Source organism: Ursus americanus, chromosome 3 (assembly GCF_024610735.1).
Source record: "Ursus americanus isolate L20-20 chromosome 3, mUrsAme1.1.p, whole genome shotgun sequence".
Taxonomy (NCBI): domain Eukaryota; kingdom Metazoa; phylum Chordata; class Mammalia; order Carnivora; family Ursidae; genus Ursus; species Ursus americanus.
The window spans coordinates 70,019,642-70,043,662 of record NC_142129.1 but is presented as its reverse complement, the minus strand read 5'-3'; the positions used below and the strand labels follow the sequence as shown (position 1 = coordinate 70,043,662).

Genomic DNA, 24,021 nt, shown 5'->3' with positions numbered 1-24,021 from the left:
TGGTAATCATTTTGTAATATATAGGTCATACACTTTAAACTTACACAATGTTATATATCAGTTATATCTCAATAAAGCTGGAAAAATAGAAAAAAGAACTGTTCTCAGCTTTCCAATAGAAATTTTTGCACTGTGACCTAGAAATGAATAGATCTACATTTTAGCTTGGGTTTCCTGAGTCAGTTTCCTATAAAGCAAGATTTTCGGCCTCAGAAGCACTCCGCACAAGGGAATATAAATATTTTGACAATAATTCATTCATCTCTTAGCTCCATAAATATCTCCTGCCTGAAGGATTTATTCAAGGAAAAAAATGATGGCTGTTGAATTTTTCTACTCCAATTTTGTGAGTGATTCATTAATTGAATGTCTAAGTAATGGTCATAAATAGAAATATACTAGCACTGGAAGGAACCCATCTCTCTGTCCTATAGGCTTGACAAAACTGAGCCTTGGTTAAGTTAAGTAAAAACTTACTCAAAGTTACCTACTTAGTTATTGACAGAGCTGAAATCTGAATCTGGGACCCCTGACTCTAATTATACAATGGAAGTTTAAAAGATACTGTTTTATTTATCTAATTACTAATTCACTACAAACTAAATTGGAGTCTGCATTTTTCTTATCAATAATTAAAATGTTAATGTGCATATTGTTATTACCTTTTTTAGGAAGCCAAGTTGGATTATGAATAGTCTTCATTAATATGAATTAACTAAAAGTCTTTAACTTTCATACAAATATCTATTTTGAAACCAGAACAGTTCAGAATCAATGTGAGAGACAGAACATTGGGCTTTTCTCCTGGGTCTCAGTATTATGTCTTTAGAATGCTTTATTTCAAGCAAGCATTTTTAATGACATTAAGTAAACTATTTCTAAGAGTTACTTTACTCTTAAAAATTAGAAGAAGTAAGAAGAAATGCCCAAAGAAAGTATTCGGGTCAATTGGTAATTGACTAATTCCACATTACCGTTACACTGTATTTTATGTCTCCATATAGATCCAAGAACAGAACTACCTGACTCCCAGCATTAAAATCCTCTTGAGAAGTTCTACTGCAGAGCTTGTCTCCCAGCCACGTCTATACATGTGCCTCTGTGGGTAGTACATAAAAACCACTCACAATAGAAGGTATTGTTCTTTATAGTTAGTCAAATTAATTATTTGGACACCCCAGGATGTACAACATGAAAGAACGGCTTTATAGATATTCAGGGCACTATATAATATGCCACGGTGAATTATTGACTCTAATGAGAACATCTTTAAAAGGCTGAACTCCCAGGGGTGCAGGCTGAAGAATTGGGAGGAGGGGCTCATACGTTAAATCAATAATTAGGAAGAAAAGAGGAAGAGAAACAGATTGGGCAAGAGATTTCTGAAAATTGAACGCTTGTCATCTGTCTGTCTCCCTTGCTGATGATTCATTAGATGGAGATTAACTTCAGTAACTTATTGACCAACATGCCAGTAAATCCTGAGCTATATCATCTGAGATGCAGGAAATGGACAAGCCTGGACGCATTGCCAAGGGGGTTGACTAAGTGTGATTTGACTTAGAGAAATTTATGAGCATACTTAAGTATTGTGCTAGTTATGTGTGTTTCATATTTATGCACTGTGCTTATTGTGTTAGGTTGATAGGGGATGTAAAAGCAGCAAATAACATTCTTAAAGGAGTTGATGGTTTATCTAGACACCAATTATGCATGTGTGATGTTCACTCAAGAGAATTTACCCATATTTTTTAAAAGACCACTGTGATGATTTTCAACATGGAATTGTATCTTTCCCATCATCTCTGACTCTATCTCATGCTCACATTTTATCTAAGTAAACTTTCTTTAGAAACAGATTGTTTTCACTCTTGCCATATGCTCTACCAAAAGAACAAAGAGATGGTATAAGTTTTGTGCAACATTGACAAAAAAATTTTTAAAGTGTAGTTACAGACTGCAGTGAAATTTTTAGAAGTATTCCTAGTCTTCTAGAATCACTTATGTATATTGTATTAAATATACATCAGATGTGGAAGAGTGATATTTTGGACCACCTCTTAAAGAGGTTCAATCAGTTAAGGTCCTGGAACATGAGCAAAACCCACAGTATTCAGCTCTTAAGAGAAATCAACCTACATATATTCTCCACTACTCAGAAAGGTTTCAAAGATAACTATCATTTTGAGGTCTTAGGGAAATAAGAAAGGAGAAATTAGTGAGTCCTCCATTCTTCCATTACTATGGCAGTGCCAAGAGGGCTGGGGATGAGTCTACAGATGTTTGGAACTTACTGGGTTCCCTCCACTGCCCCCTCCTCCTTCTGCCCTGTGAAGGGGCTCAGCTCAGCTCAGTCTACCCACAGCTTCCTCCAGGGGTAGGGAGCATATAGAGAATCCATTCCCACTAAGACATCCTCAGGTGAGGTCGGCAGAGTGTCAACGTCTGTCTTGCCTCTAGACCCTTCTATCTATTGCCAAGGCTTCTAGAACCTGAATTCTGTTCCCTTCAACCCACTACTTAGGACCTTCATGACTGTGTCTTCTAGCCCAGGCTCTGTGTCCCTATTGTCTGAACACTTAGTGTCTCACTGCTGTTGCCTCTCTGGACCACCCATCTACCTGTTCTGTAACCTGAGATGTTATTGCAGGTAAAGTCCAAACACACATACTCACTCACTCACTCACTCACTCACTCACTCACGGTTTCCTCATTCTGAGATTTTATGAAAGAACAATGGTAACTGTGGCAACCCTTGTTATATCCCTGTGGAGTTTTTGAGAGATTGATGTCTTGTATTGTTTTTCATCCTAGGAAACATTGGGCTCAAAAGGCAAAAGTTTCTGGCAAGAGAAATGTTCTTAGAAGGCCCTGAAAATACAATCTCCTTTCATGACAGTTAGCAAAATATCTTCTGTCACTTCTGTGGCTCTCATTCCCCCTCTGTGCAGCATTCATAGTGTTCAAGTATATTAAGCATTCACAACATTTATATGTGGCCCAGCCTCTGTTCTAATCCTGTGTATTAGTACAGCTAACTGCAGCTCACTCGGTGCTGCTGTTTGCACAGCTGGACATGTCGGATAGAATGAGTTCATCCCTTCAAAGATGAGCTTAAAGCCACCGTCTGGTAGTGTCTTTCTTTTTTACACCTACGACCATTCCTCATTGTTCTCACAAGCACAGTGAGTTTTAATGAAGTCATGTCTTTTAGTGTAACGCTGCAGGTGCACAAATGCTGATAAACCTCCTTAACTCACTGTCAGATCAGCATGTTTATCTTCAAGCTGCAGAATGTATTTAATTATAAGATATGAAAAGGTCCTTCAGATTTGTTCTCTGGGCTCAGAACTAATGATTCATCCATGAAGCGCTATGTCTCCCCAAAGGTTATAATGGGCTAGTTGCTGATCTTCTGAAGAACTCATTCATAGTAGCATCTGGACTGCAAGGTATAGAAATTTCTTTTAAAAATAAAGAAATAGCTTCTAAAGGCCCAGGAAATTTTACCAAATATAGAGGTAACACAATGAAAGACACACACACACACACACACACACACACACACACACACACACACATGCACATGCATAAAGATGCCAATATGGTTAGATGTAACCCACTTCCAGAACTGTGCTATAAGGAGCTCACTCTTAAAATTTTAAGATGCAAATACCCCTAGGAGGTTATTAACATCTATCAATGAAATTTAATCACATTGCTTTCTTCTTAAGACTAGATTTCTGAGGGAATGGGAGTTTGACCTGGAAGTTAGAAGGGAGATGTGTGAGGAGAGATGGGTCCTGAGAAGAGGAGAGAACAGAGTTGGGGAGTATTGAACTCTCCCCAGTAAGATGGGGCTGGAACAGTCCCTTCAGGAGGAGAACACCATGCATTCAAAGGGCCATAGGATCCTAAGGGAAGAAGAGGCAAACTAAGGATGTAAGAAGGAGGCCCAAGCATGGGCGAGGACAGGGAGGGCAGAAGGGAAGTAAGATTCCAGTCACAAAGACAAATAGGCTTGGTGGAAAGTGAATTCATTAACTGAGAGTTAGATAAATCGTTTGACTTATAAGCATGTTTTCATCTGCCTATCTCACTTCAGAGCTATCAGTGTAAGATTGTGCCTTATGAACAACTTACTGGAAAGTGTTTGAAAACTATAAAGCGAAAACAAAAAGAAACTATGGCGTAATATAAATTAATCATAATTATTACTTCTATTAATCAGTTGAGTGCTGATTGAACACTGACCGTTTGCCGTGTGCTGTACACAATAAAAAGTCCCTTCACTCAAGTTTCTCAGAGCTCAGTGAGGAGACAGGTGAGCAAATAAATAACCACAACATAGGATGCAAAGTACACAGAGCATAAAGTGCTCCAGGGGTAAGGAAGAAGAGGGACTGCGTGAGTCTGCTCTTGGGAAATTAAGGCGTTTCAGAGGAAGAGATGGCTGAGCTGGGTCCTGCGTGGTGAGGAGTTGACAAGAGAGAACAATGGAAAGTCCAAGGGGACAGCAAGGACAGAGGCAGCCAGCCCCATGTGGTAAGGCTATGCAGCTCAGTGCTGCACAGTATAAAGAATAAGAAGCACAGGAATGCCAAATCTCATAACTAACTCCTCTGGCCTGATTCCATGCTCACCAAGCTGCCTTCTGATGATAATTTGGCTTCCCGCTGAGATTTGCCTGCAGGGAAAGCGCATGCTGGTCAAGAGGCTGAAGTATCCAGTCCACCAGATGATTATATTTCTCATTGTAAATTAATAAGTCAGCATTCTGGCTGATGCCTTTTTTAAAGTGCAGAAATGAAACTATCACTTATAAGGCAGTTGTAAAGAAAATTTGGTGAAAATTCACCAGGAAATCAGCCTTCAGACTGCTGATGTGGACAATGACAGAACAGCTGTGCAAACACCACAGGTAACTTCGGGGAAAGGGCTCCCAACAAAGCCAGATTACACAGCACATTTTCTTCACACGTCAAGTGCTGTCTTTCGCATTTTTCTCCATTGTCATAATCCCCTGAAACAGCCAAAAGTAAGCACCAAATGCCAGTCTTTCCAGACTCCTAGAAACCAAGATCTGGAGGATAAAATGCACCCACTTTACCAAATGCTTTACCCTTCCTGAATTGCATCCCTCCAAAATTTTTATGTTGAAGTCCCAACTCCTGATACCTCAAAATATGTCTGTGTTTGGAAATAGGGACTTTAAAGAAGTAATTAAAGCTCAGTGAAGTCATTAGGGTACCCCTCTAATCCAGTATATTTGGTCTCCGTGTAAGAAGAGATTAGAACACAGACATGTATAGACCATGTGAAGACAGAGGGAGAAGATGGCCACCTGCAAGCCAAGGAGAGAAACCTTAGAAGAAACAACCTTCCCCACACCTTGATCTCAGACTTCTAGTGTCCAGAACTATGAATAAATTTCTATTGTTTAAGCCACCCAATCTGTGGTACTTTGTTATGGTAGCCCTAGCAACCTAATATGCTTCCTTTCAGATTCTTCCCCTAACCATTCCAAACAGAAGATTCCTACCTGGGCCCTTCAACAACCTGGAAGTTGTCTACGCCAGCCTCAAGAAGGCATTTTAGTCCTTCATGCTCATTTTCATTCCATTTACTGAAGTGGGTGACTTTGCAGCCCGTGCCATGATAACCATGGTTCAGTCTTGCTAAGATAACCAAAGACATAACTTCTGAGGCATGAGGGTCTGAAAGTATAATGGTTATACTGTATCAAGATCTGGACACAAATGAGGTGACAATCTTATATACTGTAAGTATAAAAATTTATGATTGTCCTCATTTTGCCATGATATTTTTCTTAATTTCTATTTTAAAAAAACCAATACCCTGCTGAACAAGTGAGCCACAGAGTCAGACCACTGTCTAGCTGGTTTCTGAAGATCTATACCCTAGAACAATCAACTTATTGGAGAGGCTCCAAAATCTCTCATATTATTTAATGATTGATTTCTGAATGAATGGAGTCCCTCAGTTCTAGACTTTTGGTTTCAAGATCTGCTTGAGTTCTTTTTGCGGACTATATTAACAAAAACCAGTTTGAGGAATTGGACCCATTTGTAACTGGAACGGGGCTCAAATATGTTTCGTTCTTCCCCTTGTCCACTTTTTACCGTGTGTGTGTGTGTGTGTGTGTGTGTGTGTGTGTGTGTGTGTGTGTGTAGAAAGACCAAGATCATTTTCCTTGCGAAAATCATCTTCAGGGGTGCCTGGGTGGCTCAGTTGGTTAAGCATCTGCCTTTGGCTCAGGTTATGATCCCTGCTCAGTGGGGAGTCTGCTTCTCCTTCTCCCTCTCTCTCTACCCCTCACACAATCCTGTGCTTGCTCTCTCTCGCTCTCTCTCAAATAAATAAATAAAATCTTTTTAAAAAAATCATCATCAGATAGGTATTGATGTGGTTCATTAATACTGATGGTTCATTAATATGTCCCTTTTAAATTTCCACTGAAATATACCACATATGGGGGATAAAATCTTAATTCCCAACATTCAATACCTGCTGCAGTTCAGAGTTTCCATTAAAAACGCTCCTGTTAGGGGCACCTGGGTGGCTTAGTCAGTTGAGCATCCGACTCTTGATTTCTGCTCAGGTCATGATCTTGGGGTCATGAGATCAAGCCCAGTGTCAACTCCACGCTCAGCGCAGGGTCTGCTTGGGATTCTCTCCCTCTCCCTCTGCCCCTACTCCTGTTCATTCACACTCTCTCTCTAAAATAAATAAAGTCTAAAAAAAATGCTCCTGTTACATGAAGGATGATAAGTCATGTGCATAGTTTGTACCCTTGAAATGATGTGATGAAAACAACACTTCACCTCTTCGGTCTTCCTCCCCAAAACACATAGCCCAATCTAATCATGAGAAAAGCATAAGACAAATCCCCTGTCCCCAACTGAGGGACATTTGATTAAATACCAGACCAGGACTCCTCAAAATTGTCAAGGTCTTCAAAAAATGAAAGTTTGAGAAACTATTAGGAGCCTTAGGAGCAAGACAACTAGATGCAATGTGGATGGGATCCTGGAACAGGATAAAAGATATTGGGTAAAAACAAAGGAAATCTGGGTAAAGATAATTTTTCAATACTGGTTTGTTAATTGTATCAAATGTATCATAGTAATGTAAGATGTTACTAATAGGGGAACTGGGTGTGGGGCATATGGGAATTCTCTGTACTGTCTTCACAGTTTTTCTGTAAATGTAACATTGTCCTAAATTTAAAAGTTAACATTAAAAAAAAAATGTTCCTGTTTAATGCTCCCCAAAGGCCATTACTGTCTGTAACCAGGCTCTAATACATAGCCAGTGCTCTTTTATATGTGGCTCCCCTCCTTCTGATTGCCTCTCCCAGTGCAACTTTTGTACATATTTCACGTAAGCACTTTATCTTTCAGTAATAAGAGCTTCTGTTAGCTTTCAACAGTGATCCAAAGGCTGCTGCTCCCTCTTCTCTTTTAAACAAATACTTTAGTGGGGGCTTCATATCATCATCCCATCCTCTGGACAGACCCAGCACATGACTCTTGTCTTCATGTTTTCTCCATTGGGATGTCTACAACTTCAGTTCCTGGGGCAGCTTTCTCACAGTGTAAGCCCCAAGTTTTCATTAAATAAAGCCCTTTGGGGCCAAAGCTCAGCTGCTAGAAGTGGTAGAGAGAAGCCAAGAGGCCCCATGCTATATCAGTGTGAGGGAAATCAATACCAGGGAGAGCCGGGGTATACTGTTTTCAGCCCTTAGCATTAAATGTCTTGCAGCACTAAAGGCATCCAGATGCATGCCACCTGGGACCCAAAGTCCCCAAAGAGAGTACTCTTTTGCTATTGAATCATTTGGGATTTGGGTTATTATTTTGTTGCTTTTTTTTTGTTTGGTTTTTAATCTAAAAGCAGTGTTTGTTTACAAAAAATAAAAGTCTATTGTACTTGATATTTAACTCATACTCAGATTGGCTTGTTTTCAGAGCCAAGCAGACCTTGATCTTCATTTATTATTCAAGAATACAATTAGCCTGGAGTTGGTTTTCAGACCCAAACACAAAGAAAGGCCCACATTAAATCTGAGCAGGGATAATGCCACTCTCCCTATAACTGATGTGATGATGGAGCAAGTAGCAGGCAGCAAATCGATACACCACCATCCTCCTCAACACAAGGCTTAAAGGGAGTCTTTGCCCCTGCTCAGAAAGAAGGGCAAGATGGACCTGCCTAGCAAATATTTACCAAAGGGAATCCCTTTTACTTTGCAAATCATTGATTTAGAAAATATATGGGTGCTAAGAAGAAAAAAGCCTATGATCCAATAATGTATGCTCAGCACAAAAGTAAGCTAATGCTAGGGAAAAACTGAGCTGCTAGTCCTTCAGGAAAAAGGAAAATTTAACCCTCTGATGGGCCGGGTGGAATCCTGGAAACCCTCGAAGAAGAAAAAGAGAGTCTGATAACAGAATTGTTGTAGGTCACATACACATACATATTTCGTTGACCTTTATGGAAATAGAATGTTTCAATTTATATCTACTAATCATCACTACCAATAAATTAAAATGCAAAATACAAAACTGTATCATATGATTAGATCAGTATGCAATAATTTTATTCCCTGTATAATAACTACCATCTGTTGAGTGCTATGTGACTGGCACTATGATGAGAAATTCTATTCATTAGCTCAGTCATACCTCATAAGAACCCCAGGAAGTAAGTATTACTGTTATCTCCATTTTATGGCTAAAGATACCTGAGCTCAGAAAAGGTAAATAATTCTTCTGAGATCTTACCAGTTGGTTAGAAGGAGAACTGGGATGTGAATTGCTGTCATTCTGGGACTGAAGCCCAACACGAAGCCATCATACTAGTAGTTCTGTCACACTCACCCATGTTCTGATGCATTTCAGTACCTAAGCCCTCCTGCCATCTCCAAATAGCCATTAGGAGCCCTGCAACTCTCAGCCACTAAGACAGATCTTTCCTCCCTGAAGAAAACATGCAAGAGTAGGAAATACCCACGTGACCCACAATTCATTGCCACTACTACCTCCCAATAATTGTTGAGATTTCTGCAGCAATAATTTGTGATTTAAAAAAATTCTTTTTTTTCAGCAGAAAGCTTCAGAGCTATTAGATCAGAATCATTAGATCAAACTTCTTCCTGCATTAGAATCACCAGGAGGGCTTGTTAAAACTACAGGTTGCTGGTTGAAGCTGGGCCTGAGAATTTGCATTTCTGTCCACATAGGTGATGCTGATGCTGGTGGGCCAGGCCCATGCTTGGAGGACCACTGCATTAAACTATCTCATTAGCATAAACATTATTTAGCCCTTTGGACAGACCCAGTACAAACAAGTCTGATACATTCCCCAAACACAAAAATACCAGACAATTTCCAGAGTCAGGGCCGGTTTCATGGGTATTTGACCAGTGCAGTTGCATAGGACCATTAGGATCCTGCACCTGGTTTTTAATGCTCTACAGTCACTGCCTTGAAATTCTTAAAATAATTTGATCTTTGAATTTTGTGTTTTGTTAATGAAGTTCAATGGGACAATGGAGCATGCTTGGGGGTATTGAAGCCTTCATGTGTTCCCACCTCTGGCCACCTCTCTATGTCGCTGGGAGGGGTTCTCAGTCCCCACTGTTCCCTGACCCCTGGCACTCCAGCCAACCTAAGGTGGCCCTCCCCAAACCTGCCCCATAAGAGCTGCCACCTCAGGCAACTACTGGTCATGTTAAGGTAGACCTGCATACCTCGGCCCAATAGGGGCCTGAGCACTGGTATGAGAAGGGTCAGTGTTCAGTGCAAGCCCACAGCTATCTCTGGATGGGGCAAGGTGGTGGCCATCCCCAATCCAGGCTGACAGCACCTTAGCACGTTCTGAAGGTGACTCAGAACTTAGGATTCCCGCCATCCAGAAATGGAGACTTTGGTGGGGTAGAGTCCTGTAATTCTTCTGGATTCAAAATGTTCAAGTTGTTTGGGCTCTAGCCTGATTCTAAAGGAGAAACAGCTTGAGATGAATAACCCCTCTTAAATGAAACATTCTACAAACTTTTGCAGATGAGCTTTGAATGGGGCATTCCAGGGGCTTTTTCAGCCATTGAAGTGATCACAAAGAAAAAAGATACTTGAAAGATTTGAATGGAACTTGTAGTGAAAACTTTATGTTATCGCTGTCTTCCTTCCCACCATAACTAATTCATTTGCAGGTGTGTTTAATGATTTATGTCCATCTTCATCATTTGAAGAATCCCTAGACCAGTGTTTCTCAAACATAGTACATATATCAGTATTGCAACATGATAACCACTGTAGCATTAGTTAACATCTCTATCATGTCTCATAATTATCATTTGGTATCGAGAACAATTGAGTTCTAGACTTTTGGAAACTTTGTTTATAACATTGTTTACTATAATCACTATGCTGTGCATTAGACCTCCAGATGTAATCCTGAAGGACATACATCAAAATGTAAACCACTCTGGATGGTAGGCTTATATGTGATCTTCATTCTGTGTATTTGCATTTTTTTAAATTTCTAAAACCATCTATTGCATGCACAATAAAATATTTCATTTTTTAAAGAGGTACATATAAATCACCTAGAGATTTTGTCAAAATATAAATTCTGATTCAGTGGGCCTAGAATAGAACCAAAGAATCTGTATTTCTAAGCATATCAAAGTGTGAGGACCTCAACCTTCCAAATCATATTCTCCTCCTATTTCTTCTGCTTTCCAAGGCCACAAGATGGGAGGCAGTCATTGGGACTACTGGTGACTGTCCCAAGTTTATAATATGGTAGGCCTTAGGAAGGACACATTGAACTTTATTTTATTCTCTATCCCGACTCTCCCAACTGTGACCGAGGATAGTGGAACCTTTGGCTATGGTCTAAGACTATGTAAGAAAATGCAGCAAAGGAGCTCCAAAATTACTGCAATTCACTATTCAATATTCATGCTGTTTGCTCTGAGGAGTGTAGTAGAATGGTTAGGAGTACACAAAGACTCCAGAAACATGGATTTCTGCAGATTCTACTTATGCTGCCTATGAGCTGTGTGACCTTGGGCCAATTACTTGACCTCCCTGTGCCTCAGTTTCTCATTTAAAACAGGATTAAATAAAGTAATAAAGCCCTTGGAATCATGCCTTGTGTTTAGTAAGCTTTGTGAAGATGTCTAAATGTAAACTTGAAAATATGGCTAAGTTTTAAAATTTCTTTTGCAGACTTCAACATTTCTATAATTTACGTTAATTGAACCTGATGTGCCTTCACATATTCCATTTCATTAGAGTGAAGAGGAACGTACCCGTAGTTACTACAGCAGTAAATACATCAGGCATTGAGAAGCATGATGAAAGTCGGACCGGCAGCCATGGCCCCCAAGATCCTGAAGGTGAGACCTTGAATTTATCTCTGTATTTCATGGTCACCCACCAGCAAGAGGAAGAAAATTCAAAATATGCCTCCAGACTCCCACATACACAGAAAGTCTCACGACTCTAAAACCAATTTGTTTTACTTTGATATTCAGAGATTGTTGTTTTCTGTATAGTTAGGCATCAAAAGCTGCCAAGAAACTGTGCAAAATTAAGTTTAAAATAGAATGTTTAGCAATTAAATCTCCCTCAGTAAATTGGTTAGTATCAGTGCAATAAAGTGCAATATACAAACACTGCTTTTCCACTTAAATAAAAACCTAAGGGGAAAACCCATATAACAGAGACTCTCAGATTTCAACACCCCTTCTCCACCCAAGATATTGAAGATAGGATCAAAAATATTGCAAGATGTCTGCTGCACTTACAGGCTTTTCAGATGCCTGCCCTACGAAGCCAGTTTCCCCTGTGCTCCATCAATTATTTCTTTGTTTTGCCTGGATGGTGCTTGTAAACTCCTCAAGGTGTGCTCCTGGGCAGTTATGCACATTTGAGATTTTTCCCTTCTGATCCCTACTTGGCTGTCTCTGGACCAGAACTGATTTGCAGGCAGGAGAAAACTGCTGAAAATTTCATGACATTTAGATTTAAAAAGCACATGGTAGTGGCTCAATAGGTTTGCTTACCTTGGATTAAAACCTATTAACGTTCCAGCATTTTTCCTCTCCGAGAGATTCATTTCTGACTTGCGTGTGGTTACTTGCAGAGTGCTTCATTACAGCTCGGGCACAACTGATGCCACACAAGCCATTAAAAATGAGTTTGTGAGAGTACAAAAAAGAAACCTTTGTAGACGAGGGCCAGTTTGTTTCGAAGGCGATGCACTGTAAGAGCATTCACAAAGCGGCAAGCATTATCTCAGATTCAAGCTATGCCGTTTTCTCTCCTATTTTTAAATACCAAATAGAGGACTGGGAGAGTCCTTTCTTTGTGACAGCGGCTTTGGTCCCTGCCCTTATTTTCTGCCACTATAGTTCCAGTTAAGCTGTATGAACAGCTCTGTGTTTTTTGCTTTGGATGAAAATACATAAATCTGTGTTTGACTGGGGTCCTAAGGAGAGTCATATTATTCTCTATGCCTCAGTTTCTTAATATTCAAAATATCTCCCTTACCAAACTCAGGGTTGTTGGTGTGAGTCAGGAGAGCTAATGAATATAATTTTTATAAGTAAAAATCAGTCAGATAGAGCACAAAGAATTATTTTTATTGTTATTAAAGCAGGCACGTTTACTAATTGCCATCTCAAGATGCCCCCATTGTTTTTCCTAATTGATTGAAATTTAATTTGGTTTTGATTACTTGTATTATTTTTTTCCATAGTCAACCTAGGTGCAAGCTTCCAGGTAGATAGCTTTAGATCAGGGTTTCTGCTTTGACATATTGGGCTGAATAATTCTTTGGCGGGGGAGGGGGGGACTGTCTTGTACATTGTAGGATGTTTGACAGACTCCTTGACCTCTACCCATTAGATGGCAGTATCCCACATACCCAGTTGTAACAATCAAAATTGTCTTCAGATAATGCCAAATATTTTCTAGTGGACAAAATCACCCAGTAGAAAACCACTGCTTTTTGAAGTTAATCAAGCTGGTATTGTCTATGTTTCATTTATTGTAAGTGAAGAATAGCAAGAACAATTTAGCAAAAGCTACAGAAACCAGCATGCACACTCCAAGAGCATTCACAATTCGCACAGCACAGATACTAACCAAACCTGAATGCTAATAGTGGCCACTAAAGCTAAGAATGAAGCCAAGTCTGTCTACAGAAATTTCGGAGCAGGATTTGGTGGAGACAGGAAAGTACTTCAGAAGGGTCCCCAGGACTGCAGGCATACATCTACCTAATAGTGGAAAATGCCTTCCCATTCCAGGGGCCAGAGGAAAAGAAAAAAAGTACCCGGGACAGAGCTGGTCAAAGGGCAGATGAAGACAGAGCAGAAAGGATTTTCATGTTGGGCAGAGAGTGAGGAGAGGGCAAAATTATATGTGGAAATAAAAAAGCAAGAAGAGGGGAGAAAAGGATGAGAGAAGGAAGAGCAGGAAGGAAACAAAAGTGACAGTGAACATAGAGGAAAGAAATGGGAGGAAAGTCAAAAGATATAAAGATATGGCTGTCTTCTGAGTTTATCTAGATCCACCTGAATCTCTGCTCTGGCCTCCACCCTATAGCTTCTGCTCCCCACTGCCTGTGTGACCTTGATCAGTTGTACCTACCTCCTCACAGGCTGCTCTGCCTATCGGGTCATGCAGTCAGGGACTGACTGGTCAAAAAAGATATAGCACCTACTGTTCTGCTCTGGCTTCAGTCCACATTCTGCCTTTTCCCTCTTCAAATTAACTCAGTGGCTGTTTCCCAAAGCTGGCCATGTCCCAGCACAATATTAGGCTCATTCTAAGCACAGAATGGATGTGATGATGGTATCCATTTCTTAGTCTGACCTTCAAGGCCCTCCAGGTTTTGTCTTCACCCTACCTTTCCAACCTAGACCATCCTTATTCTGATAGTACCCAACTGTGTTTTTTTAGAAACTTAGTCTATGGGGCGCCTGGGTGGCACAGTCGTTAAGCATCTGCCTTCAGCTCAGGGCGTGATCCCAGCATTCTGGGATCGAGCCCCACATCAGGCTCCTCCACTAGGAGCCTGCTCCTTCCTCTCCCACTCCCCCTGCTTGTGTTCCCTCTCTCGCTGGCTGTCTCTGTCAAATAAATAAATAAAATCTTAAAAAAAAAAAAAAAGAAAAAGAAACTTGGTCTGTAAGACATTAATCTCTATTATGGTCACTTAATAGTGGTCATAGGATCATAGGATTGTCTCTCCTCATGAAAGTGTGACACAATTTGTAACTCCTATAGCATTTAAACACATATGGATTTCATTATGGGATTTGTGTACATTTTGCCCTTCCTACTAGAGTGTAAGTTCGTGTAGGGAGCACCTAGAATATAGTAAGTGCTAACTAAATAATGGATGAAGGAAAGGGAGGGAAGAAGTTGAGTCTAAGGAACCTAAGTGCTAATAGAAGGGAAATGGAAAAAGGAATAAGGAAAACAGGAAAGGAAGAAGAGGAAATTTAAACAGTGTATTTTAATAAAATAAACATAATCTACTTGCCATAGTAAGCTACATTTCAGAGCATTTTTAAAAATGATATCAGTGTCACTAACCTCCATAGTTAAAGATTCAAAAAAAAGTGAAGAGAAAGATGAAGGTGTTGATAGTGTTAAATAGTATTTACTTTTAAAGAAATCAGAGGCTCTTAAAAACATAAAAATGGATGTATATTCCTAGAAAAACACTGGGAAAAATCACTTTGATAGCAGTTATATCAGAGATATAACAATTCATTTTCCTGGAAATCATTTATTTAGTGACCTCAACTGTCCCCCCAGATAGTCAAACAAAGCAAAAAGCAAAAGAGACAGGCCATCAAAAGAGACACTGTAAGGTCAATAGACTAAAGCTCAGGTAACTAAATCCAGAATTAGAACCTATTTATCCTCTCTTCACACACATTTCTTTTAAGAATGTGTAGAAAATAGTTTCCACCTGTCCCTCATCGGGTTCCTTGCTCAGCAGGGAGCCTGCTTCTCCCTCTGCCTGCCACTCTCCCTGCTTGTGTTCTCTATCTCACTGAGAAAGAAAGAGAGAGAGAGAGAGAGAGAGAGAGGGAAAGAAAGGAAGAAGGAAGAAGGAAGGGAAGGGAAGGAGGAAGGAAGGGAGAGAGAGAGAGAGAAAGAAAGAAAGAGAATTTTCCACCTCTTAGGTAAATATGGCAGCTTTAGAAAGTAGAAAAAAGAGTTTCTGAAGAATGCATCGAACATCAGGAAATTATGGTTGACACCAAATACCTATGATCATTGCCCCAGTACCACCTTCAGAGGCTTATCTCCAGAAAAGCTGCTTCCTGCAGAAAATGAGACCGTGAAAAGGAAGCTCCCTTAAGTCCAGAGGAGGTAGCCACAGCTAGGCAGATCATCTGAGCTGCTCCAACTTAACAAGCATCATATACCTTTGTTAGTTTCCATGTGTCTGAATGCTCTTCAAGACCTCCTGCATGTAGTCTTTAGCCTCCGTTTCCCCTGCTGTTGGGTGGTCTTCCTGAGATCTTAGAGGAAAGTCTGTGTCTCTACAGCCATATTCAGCTACCTGGCTTCATGTGACCCTACAAACAGACACACATAGAAGGGTCTGGATGGAGGCTTAAGACTGTAGTTCTTGGCTGACAAACCTTGGTGGTTGATACAGCATGACAGAGGAGGAGAAGCTAGAAAAAAACAACAACAACAAAGCATACTTGGAAACTTAAAATAGCAGAGGAGTTAAGAGACATTTAGAGCCATCCAGGTACTTGAAACTCAAAGATCCCCAAAGAGATTCAACCCAAAGATTGTTACTGAGATGCATTATTTAAACAAAACAAAACAAACTCTCAAAATAACAAAGAGAGAATTTCAAAAGCAGACAGGGAAAAAAGACTCATCCCATATAAGAGAATCCCAGTAAGGTCATCAGCAGATTTCTCAGCAGAAATCTTGCAGGCCAGAAGAGAGTGGGATAATATACTCCAAGTATTCAAAGAAAAAAACTGCCAACCAAGAATACTTTACATGGAAAAGTTGTCCTCCAGAAATGAAGGTAAAGCCTTTTTAATACTCTGATACTGTAATGGTAATGTATAAATCACTTCCAACCCTAGAATACAGGTTAAAAGAGACAAGTGATGAGATAACTATAGCTAGAATATTTTGTTAACGAATATATAATATAAAAAGATGTAAATTATGACATCAACAACATAAAGTGGGGTAGTGGCAAGTAGATATGTCAGACTTTTTTATGTAACTGAAGCTAAGCTGTCAGTTTAAAATAGAGCATTATAACTATAAGATGTATTATGAAAACACCATGGTAATCACAAAGAAAATAAACGTAATAGAAACACAAATGATAAAGAAAATGAAAGCATACCACTACAAAAATCATCAATTCACAAAGAAAGACAGCAAGAGAGGAAGGAACAAAGGTACAACAAAACAATCAGAAAGCAGTTAACAAAATGGTGATAGTAACTCCTTATCTAAATGTAAATACTTAAATTCTCCAATTAAAAGACATAGATTAGCTGAATGGGTTTAAACAAACAAACAAAAGCAAGACCAAACTATATGCTGCCTACAAGAGACTCACTTAAACTTTAACAACACTCATAGGCTGAAAGTGAATGGATGAAAAAAAAAATATTCAGTGCAAATGTAAACTAAAAGAGAGCAGGGATAGCTTTACTTATATCAGACAATATAACTTCCAGTCAAAAGCTGTAACAAGAGACTAACATAATAAAAAAATATTATTATAAAAAAAAAGAGACAGAGAGGTCATTATATAATGATAAAGTGGTCAATTCATTAAAAGGATGTACAATTTAAAATATAAACACACCCAGTGTAGAAGCATCTAACTACATTAAACAATTCTTAACAGATCTGTAGGTAAAAATAACAATACAATAATAGTCAGGGATTTTAATACCCCACTCTCAACAACAGGATAGATAGATCGCACAGACAGAAAATCAATAAGAAATAATGAACGTGAACTGTACGTTAGACCAAATGGACCTAACAAATATATACAGAAGATTCTGTCCAACAGCTGATATGCATTTTGCTTAAATACACATGGATCATTCTCCAGGATAAACCGTATTTTAGGTCATAAAACAAGTCTTAACCAAAGTAGGAAGATTGAAATCCTATCAAATATCTTTTCTTTTTTTTTTCAAGTATCTTTTCTGACCATAATAGTATGAAACTCAAAATTAATAACAAGAAGAAAACTGAAAAATTCACAAATATGTAGAAATTAAGCATCACACACTAAACAACTAATGGGTCAAAGAAGAAATCAAAGGGAAATAAACAAAATATCTTGAGACAAATGAAAATGGAAATACAACATACCAAAACTTATGGGCTGCACCAAAGCAGTTCTAAGAGGGAAATTTATAGTGATAAACACCTACATTAAGAAAAAAAACTATCTCCAGCATTACTTGACTTCAAAACCAAAGACCCCACTAAAAGGGTATGCAAAAATTCTCAACAATATACCAGCAAATTGAATCCAACCATTTATTAAAAGAATTATTCACCATGATCAAGTGGAATTTATCATGGGCTGCAGGGGTAGTTCAATATTCACAAATCAATTAATGGGATACACCACATTAATAAAAGAAAGGATAAGAACAATATGATCCTGTCAATAGATGCAGAAAAAGCATTTAACAAAATATAGCATCCATTCTGGATAAATAAAAAAAAAAAAAACCTCAACAAAGTAGGGATAGATGGAATATACCTCAATATCATAGAGACCGTATATGAAAGACCCACAACTAATACCATCCTCAATGGGGAAAAACTGAGAGCTTTTCCTCTACAATCAGGAACAAGACAGGGATGTCCACTCTCACCATTATTACTTAACATAGTATTGAAAGTCTCAGCCTCAGCAATCAGAAACAAAAAGAAATAAAAGGCATCCAGATCAGCAAGGAAGAAGTCAAACTTTCTTATTTGCAGATGACATGGTACGTTATATAGAAAACCTGAAAGACTCCACCAAACAATTGCTAGAACTAATACATGAAGTCAGTAAAGTCGCAGGATATAAAATCAATGTACAGAAATCTGTTGCATTTCTATACACCAATAATGAAGCAGCAGCAAAAAAAAAAAAAAAATCAAGGAACTGATCCCATTTACAATTGCAACAGAAACCATAAGATACCTAGGAGCAAACCTAACCAAAGAGGTTAAAGATCTGTAATCTGAAAACTGTAAAAACACTTATGAAAGAAATTGAAGAGGACACAAAGAAATGGAAAAGCAAAGCATTCCATGCTCATGGATTGGAAGAACAAACATTGTTAAAATGTCTATACTACCCAAAGCAATCTACGCATTTAATTCAATCCCTATCAAAATACCACCAACATTTGTCACAGAGCTGTAACAGTCCTAAGATTTGCATGGAACCACCAAAGACTCTGAATAGCCAAAGCAAACCTGAAAAAGAAAAGCAAATCTGGAGGCACCACGATTCTGGACTGCAAGCTCTATTACAAAGTTTTAGTCATCAAGATAGTATGGTACTGGCACAAAAACAGACACATTGATCAATGGAACAGAATAGAGAATGCAGAAATGGACCCACAACTTAATGGACAACTAATCTTCAACAAAAGAATATCTAATGGAAAAAAGAAAGAATATCCAATGGGAAAAAAGTCTCTTCAACAAATGCCATTGGGAAAACTGGACAGCAACATGCAGGAAAATGAAACTGAACCACTTTCTTACACCATACAAAAAAAAAATTCAAAATAGAGGAAAGACCTAAATGAGAGACAGGAAGCCATCAAAATCCTAGAGCAGAACATAGGCAGCAACCTCTTTGACATTGGCCATAGCAACTTCTTACTAGACACATCGCTGGAGGCAAGGGAAACAAAGGCAAAAATGAACTGTTGGGACTTCATCAAGAAAAAAAGCTTCTGCACAGTAAAGGAAACAGTCCACAAAACTAAAAGGCTGCCTACAGAATGGGAGGAGATATTTGCAAATGACATATCTGATAAAGGGTTTGTATCCAAAATCTATAGAGAACTTATAAAACTTAACAACCCCAAAACAATCTTGTTAAGAAATGGGCAGAAGACATGAATAGACATTTTTCCAAAAAAGACGTACACATGGATACCAGCCACATGAGAAGATGCTCAACATCACTTGGCATCAGGGAAATACAAATCAAAACCATGATGAGATACCACCTCACACCTGTCAGAATGGCTAAAATTAGCAACACAGGAAACAACAGATGTTGGCAAGGTTGCAGAGAAAGGGGAACCCTCTTACAGCGTTGGTGGGAATGCAAACTGGTACAGCCACTCTGGAAAACAGTATGGAGGTTCCTCATAAAGTTAAACACTACCTACTTAAAATTACATAAAGTTAGAACTACCCTACAACCCAGCAATTGCACTACTAAGTATTTACCCAAAGGGTAAAAAAAAAATATGGATTCGAAGGGGTACATGCACCCTGATGTTTATAGCAGCATTATCAACAATAACCAAACTATGGAAAGAGCCCAAATGTCCACTGACAGATGAACGGATAAAGAAGATGTGTGTGTGTGTGTGTGTGTGTGTGTGTGTGTGTGTGTGTGTGTGTGTGTGATGGAATATTAGCCATCAAAAAGAATGAAATCTTGCCATTTGCAACAACATGGATGAAGCTAGAGTGTATTATGCTAAATGAAATAAGTCAGTCAGAGAAAGACAAATACCATATGATCTCATTCATATGTGGAATTTAAGAAACAAAACAGATGAACATATGGGAAGGAAAAAAAAAAAAAAGAAGGTAAACCATAAGAGACTCTTAATGATAGAGAACAAACTGAGGGTTGATGGAGGGAGAGGGAGGGAGAATGGGCTAATTGGGTGATGAGTATTAAGGAGGGGACTTGTTATGATGAGCACTGTGTATTATATGTAAATGATAATCACTAAATTCTACTCCTGAAACAATTACTACGCTATATATTAGCTAACTAGAAGTTAAATAAAAATTTGAAAAAATAAAAAATAATTTTAAAAAATTATCTCAAATAAACAACCTAAACTTACACCTCCAGGAGCTAGATAAAGAATAAACTAAGCCCAACATTAGTAAAAGGAAGGAAATAAAGATTAGAGCAGAAATAAGTGAAATCGAAACTAGTAAGGCAATAGAAAAATCTACAAAACTAAGCGTTGGTTTTTTGAAAAGAACAATATTGACAAACCTTTAGCTAAACTAAGAAAAAAGAGAGTTGACTCAAATTAATAAAATTATAAATGAAAGAGGAGACATTATAACTAATACCACAGAAATACAAGGGATCATAAGAGACTACTATGAACAATTATACATCAAAAATTAGATGACTTAGAAGAAATGAATAAATTCCTAGAAACACACAACTTATCAAGACTGAACCATGAAGTGATAGAAAATTTGAACAGACCAATACTGAGCAAAGAGTTTGAATCAGTAATGAAAATTTCCCCCAACAAATAAAAGCCCAGGACTAGATGTGTTCACTGGCAAGTTCTACCATATACTGAAAGAAAAATTATTACCAATCCTTCTCAGATGCTTCCAAAAAAATGAATAAGAAGGAGCATTTCCAAACTCATTTTATAAGACTAGCATTACCAATACTGCAACCAGCCAAGGACACTACAAAAAAAGAAAATTACAGGCCAGATATACAGACTCAGATATATACACTCACCATTAAATTAGGAAAATATGGTCGAGAATTATTAGACCACAGAATTATTATGTGGGTAGACAGTTGTGTAACAAGTCCCTCTTTGTACCAGTGAGATAGGTAGAAAAACTAAGAAATTATGAGATCTAAGATAATGTATGTTAATATTCTTTGGAAAAGCACAAGTAGTCCTCAATTTTCACCATTCCTGGAAACCAAGTCATAAAGAAGATCATGTTTCCCACTAGAAAATGAAATAATTGGTGGTTGCATTACTGACCAAATATTCAGCAGCAAGGAAACCATAAATATGAATGACAACATGTCTTAACCATCAACTATAAACTCTCAAATTGTTAAAGCTGATGCTTTAAGTTCCAGCAAAAAAATAGGTTGAAAGGTATGGCTTATTCTAAACAAGAAAACCCCATATTCAAGTAATCAGAATAGTTCAGTGGGTCAATAAATATCTGTTGTGTTAAGCATTATGATTGTTGCTGAAAGAAATTCAAAAGATGACTTCTACCTTCGAAGAGGTGACAGTCTCATCAGGGACATTTACAGTAAGTAGCTGCAATACAATGTAGGAAAGGTTTGTACCAGAAGAGGTAGGACAATAACAGCCAGTATTTATTGAGTACTTACTGTGTGCATGGCACTGTTTGAATTGCTTTATCTAAGTGAGCTTAATACTCAAATAAGCTTACACCCACCATCAACATCCACAATACATCTCAAGTCCTCTCCCTTCCCCTCCTCTCTATTCCCACTATCACTGCCTCAGTTTAAGTCCTCTGACTCCCACCTATACCATGAAATAGGTTCCTGCTTCAAGTCCCCATCTTCAGCCTCAAACCCTTCAATCTAGTCTCCACACCACTGCCAGAGCATCTGTCTAAAATGCCATCTTATTGGGGCACCTGGGTGTATCAGTTGGTTGAGCATTTGACTTCAGCTTAGGTCATGATCTCAGGGTCCTGGGATTGAGCCCCGCAGTGAGCTCCCTGCTCAACCTCCCTCTCCTTTTGCCCCTCAGCCCCATTCATTCTCTCTTTGTCTCTCTCTCTCTCTCTCTCTCTCTCTCTCTCTCTCGAACACACGCACACACACACGTAAGATCTTTTAAAAAATAAAATAAAATGTCATCTGATCAAAGTGTTTCCCCCCTATAGGATAAATCCAAATTTGTCATGGAGGCATAAAAATCTACTTGTGGTCTAGCTCCCTAGCTACATCTTCTGCCATTTCCCCTTTAGTGCAGCCACACCAAACTACCTGTTCTCTGATGGTAACACACTCACTACAGACATTTCTCTAACCTAAAAATCCATCCCCATCCACCCCTACAACCCTCAAACTCTAAATCCACCCTAAAAATTCCTGTTCAGGTGATTCAGCCCACATTCTTCCTCTGGAAGTCTTCAGTGACCACCCAGGGCACGTTAGGCATCTTTTTCTGGGTTCCCATAGCATGTTATTTGAGCCTCTATTTCCCACATCATATTGTAATTGTTTGTACATGTTTCATTATTCACCAGACCATAAACTTTTTACAGGCAAGGGATTTAAGACTCATTCTTACCTGTATTTCCCAGTGTTCACCCTGATGTTTGTTAAGCGAGTGAATGATCTATTGGATTCTAGAATTCTGGGATCATGGACATATACCCAGCTCCAACATATCTTACCCACACTCTTCTTTAATGTAAAGCTGTCTCCATTACTGTCTCCACTCTTCTTAAACCAAATTGAGATAGCAGGATAATTACATAGTACTGATATTACTAATATCTTTATGTTATCATTTTAAAAACTGCAAAACAAAGAAGCTAGTTTAAAATGCAAAAAAAAAAAAAAACTGGTTAATCCAGATTGAAGAAAGAGATTTATACATTTAATTTAAACCCAAAGTGTGCCAAACCCTCAAGAATTGACAATGACATCCTCATCTCAAAGGGAGGGTCACAATTATAACTTAAGATTATTTGACATACAGATTCTGTTCATAATCTGGCGATATAAATTTGTACATTATTTTTTTATATCTTTATGATTCTAGTTACTTATTTTAATCTTTCCAGTGCTTTTCTTATGGTATCTGCTTTTTGTTTGCTTTTCTTCTTCCCTAACTCCAGCCCAATTTGCCCACATCCTCAGGTGAGCAGCTACGTGACTCCCTGTCCCTCTTTGTTTTTATACTAGGGTTGCTCTTTCTCCTCTGCTGCAAAACCCATAGCTTCCTAGGACTCCCCTGTCCCCCAACACTCAGTTCCTACTTCCCCTCTTGCCCCAAAGCTGATGGATGCAGGTCCTGCTTTGGGGTTGTTAGTGATGGTTTAGTAATAATGGGACTACTTACTAGTAACATTAGTAGTTGCAGCAGTAGTCATAGTTAATATTTTAGGACATTTGCTATGTTCCTGATACTCTCCTAAGCAATCATCATATGGATAATTACTATTAAATTCTCATAGCATTCCTATGAAAGCTAGTAGGTGAAAGAACTCAAAGAAGCAGCTCCTTAGTAGAACCTATAAAGGGCAAATGTGAGATGTTTGACCCCACCTTCCCCCTGATCATAGGTTCTCCAGCCCTTCTTACCTTCTCACCACCTATCTCTCTGCTGGAACACAGATTGAAAGAACTACTGTGGTCACTGCCCTCTTTCCTCTGCATCTCTACCTTTTCACTTTGCCAGGAGTTTCTGATTCCTATTGCCTTTTATGCTGACCTACTTTTCAGATCTTTGGTTCCTGATCCCTGGTGTACCTCTGCCAAATAAAGGCATTAAAACAACAACATTTCATCATTATCATTTTACAGAGAACATTTTAAACAGCACACTAGGCAGAGTGTCAGGTTAAGAGATATTTCTTTAAATGGATTAAATTTACTTTTTTGAAAACTGTAGGCTAGATTCATCTCCCAACAAACTCTGAATGCTAAAGCAGTGTGGCCTCCACAACCTCTACATTTGGATACAGGGCTAAACTTGGAACCAATTCACAAGCTCCACTACTAACCGGCCCTCCCATCCATCCTGCCAGAATGGTGTCTTCATCCCTCATGTCTCAGTGAACTCAAGACTCAGAAGAGATTCAAGTAGTTCTTCTCCAAAAGGTAATGATCCTTGGCTTGGATCACCTCCCCATGTTCTTTATTCCATTCATTTTTCAGAGTTAACCATTCCTTTTCTGAGCTACTTCGGAGCCTTATACA

The 24,021-nt window shown here is 38.7% G+C and overlaps 1 long non-coding RNA gene across 1 annotated transcript in view; it reads left to right on the top strand.

Annotated features, from left to right (window-relative positions):
* The first annotated feature begins 922 nt into the window (after positions 1-922).
* LOC123789303 (uncharacterized) overlaps positions 923-24,021 on the top strand; it is an 86,629-nt gene continuing 63,530 nt past the window's right edge. The window contains exons 1-2 of the long non-coding RNA XR_006778779.2: positions 923-1,135; positions 11,325-11,428. This is a non-coding gene — a long non-coding RNA (uncharacterized LOC123789303). The remainder of the gene's footprint in view (positions 1,136-11,324; positions 11,429-24,021) is intronic.